General features: G+C 30.8%; 1 non-coding gene across 1 annotated transcript; it reads left to right on the top strand.

The window, feature by feature from the left end:
- Nucleotides 1-3,884: 3,884 nt before the first annotated feature.
- On the top strand, nucleotides 3,885-3,967 carry TRNAL-UAA (transfer RNA leucine (anticodon UAA)). The gene has a single exon. It is a non-coding gene; the product is annotated as a tRNA-Leu (tRNA).
- The last annotated feature ends 1,089 nt before the right edge of the window (nucleotides 3,968-5,056 follow it).

Raw genomic sequence — 5,056 nt, 5'->3', positions numbered from 1 at the left:
TTTCTGAACATGCGGGCTTTGCTTGTCAGGCTTGAACTTATGATTAATGGGCCCTAAGCTGTTAGCAGCCCACATTATAAATAAGTTATTGCAGTACAAAAATTATACAACAGAGGTCACAAAATAATTTCGAAAACCCTAGTTTTTCTTATAGTGGCCGCCGCCCCCTCTCTCACTGCTCGAAAAATTCCAGCCTGTGAATTTTGAATTTGCAGTCTGGTTTAACGTATCAAATTCGTTATTTCTCTTCGTAGAAACTTCTGATAGATTTTCTAGTGCAATCTATCAGAGGGATTAAACTTCTGTTCGTGGACCTGATTGAAGAATTGTTCGTCCATCAGTTCCTGGGATATACAACAAAAGCAGAGTAATCTGTTGGTGTCCATAATCTCGTTTCGAGATTTCAAGGTAAAAATTTAATTGTTATTTAATTTTTACACGCACAATTTAATCGTAAAGTTTTGATACCCATGATATGGAATCGTTCCATATAAAATTTTAAAACTTCCGCTGCACCGGGTATCAATTCTGATTGATCTGAACATCGTTTCCCAACAATAGGGCCGAGAGACCCTACTAAAAAGACTATCTCGAAGGAGATACTTCTCAACATGAATATGCACATGCAAAATAATATAACAAAGCAATAAAACATGGATAATGTCACATAAAATACAACATATAAGCATGCATACTTGCAGGCTATCTCAGTCAGTACTTTACGTACCTCAAAAACTGGCCTATATTTACAAGAATCTACAGTCCATCACTACAAGTCAAGATAATTATTCATCACTAATATTGATATAAAATCCTTAACTAAGCTAATAGATACTCTCTAATACTACTGGGAATCTCGAACTATATCTGCATCCGTCGTCAGCCTGCTGATGTCGAATGCCATGACCCAAGCACAGCTTCTCTACAAGCCAAGTACCACTTCGCTATCCCCGAATCTCGAGATAAAGATAAAACCCTAAGAATATAAACTGATACATGCTCAAATATATCCAAACACACACTAATTTTGAGAAATCCGTGTCCTATTTATAGACGTAGTTCGAAAAGTCCGAACCATAGTTCCAAAGGTCCGAACTCGCATGCTTGCCACGTCTTTTGAAAAATTCATAAGATAATATATATTTCCTTCAAATTAACAGTCGAGATAATAATGATATAACCAAATCAATTATACAAAAATTTATATAATAGTTAATATTTAATTTGATTTAACCAAAAATTTTATTATATTTTGTAAAATTCGAGATAATATTAAAATCTTTGCACTTAAATTGTTAAATTTGTATTGTTTGATTATATCTAGAATAAAAATATGAATTACTTAAACATAATAATTTTCATAGTAAATGCAAAATTATATGTTGGAATGTCAAACAAGATTTTATATATTAAGAAAGTCATAAATAAGTGTAATTTTATCAAATAGTACAACCGTTTGAAGTTAAAAATAGGATAATAATATAGAGATAAAAATATCTAATATGAAAAAAATTATAGTATTTGATTTGATTGATAAATAATATTTTGTTTGTTTTGATTGATGAAAGTTTAAATAAGATGATGGATTACCATTGTGTCCTTTTAAAAATTAATAAAATTGAACAATATTATTTATTAAAGGTAATGTAGTAATTATAATTCAATGATTTGATTGATGTGAAGTAAATAATTAATAATTTAATTGATGTAAGATAAATATTTAGGGTGTGTTTACTTGACTTGATAACCATAGTATGAACTTATTAGTTCAATCTCATCCATTGTTATCAGGATCGAATTGCTACTGCTGCTGGGTAGACAAGTAGTGAGTTACTACTGTACTGATACTAATTTATAGATGCAGTAGCTCCTTGAAGCTCTTTAGTTCAGTAGTGTGAGCCACTGAACTCTCCTTTCTTCTGGATCTGCAAAGTCGACCAACAAGTATACTTGTGCAGAAAGAGATGAACTAGGAGATTGGAATGCATTAGTTGATTCTACTAGTTTGTGAATGTATAAAACAATAAATAACACAATATATTGTTTCTTGATGTTCGGATACTTAACTACCCCTACGTCATCCCTTCTTCTGGTTCTGCCAGAAGGTATCACTAGAAGACTTTGAGTACTACAACCCTTGCAACACCCTACCTCAGCTAGGACTTACTCTACTGCCTATAACTGAGACTCCTAGACTCAACAAATTAGTTCTCGACTGATCTTACAAGAGTGTTTTGGTCAGTTCACTCAACTGATTAGTTTACAGAGTTTGTACAACTCAACACATAACACAAAGTGATCTTAAGAGATCTAATATATCTTGATGAGTGTGCTAGTGTTCTTCGGCTTCTATAAATGATCTTCTATTGTAAGCATTGAACTCTTATTGTATGTACGTAACAACTTAAAGTGTTCAGTTTCTCTTCATAAGTGGTGTGAGTTCTTGTGATCCGGTGTTTTCTTCTGTATCTTGTAGTCTCTATTTATATGTACAAGATAACGGTCATCTTTGATTCAAATACATCAGCTGATAAATAGTCGTTTTCTTGTCTTTCAGTTCACTGTATAGAGGTACACTGTGGCTGCATAATTCAGAGTCTGCTTAGTGTACTGGAGACCTTTGGATAATTGCTTGAACTGGTTAATAGTACGTTTTGATCTGATTTCTTCTACTGTTATTTGAGTTTTTCTTCTTATGCCTTTGTTTTTTGCTGTTAGGATCTTCAGCTACTATTTCTGCTACGCGGTTTCTGCTACTGTTGTTGATGTGCAAAGTTGTTTTGTTAAACATCGAAACTTAGATAATTTATTCCTTAACAATTGTTTACTTACAAAAAATAAATTCTTTTCAAATTTCAAAGCCTGTCATCTAACCCTAATTTCATGAGATATTTTATCATTAATTACATAAGGTATAACATATCTTAAACAAAATTTATGAAAAAAAATCCATAGAAATCATAATCTACCCTCCTTTAATTCCTTTATTTACCTCCCAATTTCTCCCTCTCTCTCTTTTTTTAATAACTCGGTTTATCTATTTTGAAAAATACATATTTTTAAATTTAAAAAATGCATATTTTTATACCCAATAATTTTGATAAGCGAAAATGACTCACATGTGAATCAATGATAATTTACAATATTCAACAATAATCCAATTCAAATTACATGAATACAAAATTAAACATAAGATTATTTATCATAGGTGGAGGGTAAAACTGTTATTCGTCCCTCAATCATTATTTTAATCCTAAAGTTAATAACTCAAAGTAAACATGTTATTTTTTATCCATCATTATTTCACATTCTTCAAAATCATTTTAATAGTCCTATTATGATTTATCCGCACGTAATCTCATCCCACTAAATAAACGCAGACTTAGTAAATAGATAAATAATATGACAAACTAAACATGAGATTGGATAAGATAAATTATCATTAAATTAATAATATGTCACTTAAGATAAATTAGGGTGTGATCAACACTTTTTGGAGTATAAACAACACTCCCTAATTTATATATTTGAAATATATAATACACTTACCTTCTACAAATATTATTATTTTGAAAAAAAGAATAGAAAGTGCTAATTAGACATTTTTTTTAGCTATGAGAAGATATCGTTACAGTTGAGTTTTAAATTTCATACTTCGTCTCAAAGTTTAGATCTTGATATCAGATATACTACACGATAATTATTTTAGGTACTGAGGATTTGAGACGACAGCCTCACCTCATATATGGTCTGGTTATGTGAGATTGAAGTCGATAAAATTCAAGTCGAAATCGTTAGAAATGCGAGCTCAGGATTGAAGGTGCCACGTGAAACCTTAAGCAAATGTTATATATAAAAAATAATTGAATCGGTAATAAAAATCAGGTGGTTTGCCCGAGTGGTTAAGGGGGAAGACTTAAGATCTTCTGCACATAAGTGCGCGTGGGTTCGAACCCCACAGCCACCATAAATTTTATTTAAATTAAAAATAAATAATAATATAATGATAATAAATAATAATAATATTAGTCAACGAATAGATTCCACAGCCGTCAAAATCGTGTACGTTTCGCTTCATTTTTCGCTTGGAGCCCATAAAATTATAAATAACATAAAACAGCATATTTACAAAGAAATCACCAAGCAATGCCTTAGAGCACGTTCGGAAGTGCATCTTCCTCGCCTTTCAAATTATATAAAAAAATTTATAAATACATTCATTTTTTTTTTTTCATTTTACATATATTCTCAAATTTGTTTACACATTTTCACACACGCAGTCTTCAATATTTTTCATGACATACATGAGTTTTTCATCATCGGACGATGAAATTATGCTACATGTGTAACACCCGGAAATTTTAATACGTAAATTCGCATGCATAATTAGGGAAATTAATTATTTAAAAATTTATATTTGGGTTAAATGACATTTATGTGTTATTATGTGAATTATATGCATGATTTAAATTTATTTTATCATTTAACCCGCAGTTATGGTATTTTTGGATTTTTGAGAATATTTATTATTTTGATCGCGTAGACGGGACCGTGGACGGACGAGATACCAAAATTCTTAGCCAAAAATATTTTATGAGTTTATGAGCCTTAAAATCTTATTTTAAGGTATTTTGTCAAGAAAATTTTAGTATTTAATTACATATTTATTTAAGAGTTGATTTTTAGCCAAAATAAGTCATTTTAATGACTTTTATTAATTTTTAAAAATACTATAAATTAGTATTTCGGGATTTTTGATTAGTTATCAGATTAGTAGGTATTTTTAAGAGTTTAAAATCTTATATTTATGTTATATTATCTACCTAATTATTTTATATTAGTTATTATCCCAAATTATTCCTAGTTACAAAAATTTAAAACAAAAACCTACCCTACCCTAACCCCACTCAGCCGACAACTCCCATCTCCTCCCACCCCCATTCTCACGTTCAGCAGAAAGCAATCTCCATAGCCGATCCTTCATAGATTCTTGGAGTTTTTGGTTCGTTCGTCGTCCCGGAGCGCCATACACGCGATTATTGTCTCGTTTCTCAAT

Source organism: Henckelia pumila, chromosome 1 (genome assembly GCF_033568475.1).
Source record: "Henckelia pumila isolate YLH828 chromosome 1, ASM3356847v2, whole genome shotgun sequence".
Lineage (NCBI taxonomy): Eukaryota > Viridiplantae > Streptophyta > Magnoliopsida > Lamiales > Gesneriaceae > Henckelia > Henckelia pumila.
The sequence above is the reverse complement of the archived record's forward strand: the minus strand, read 5'-3'. Positions and strand labels throughout refer to the sequence as shown.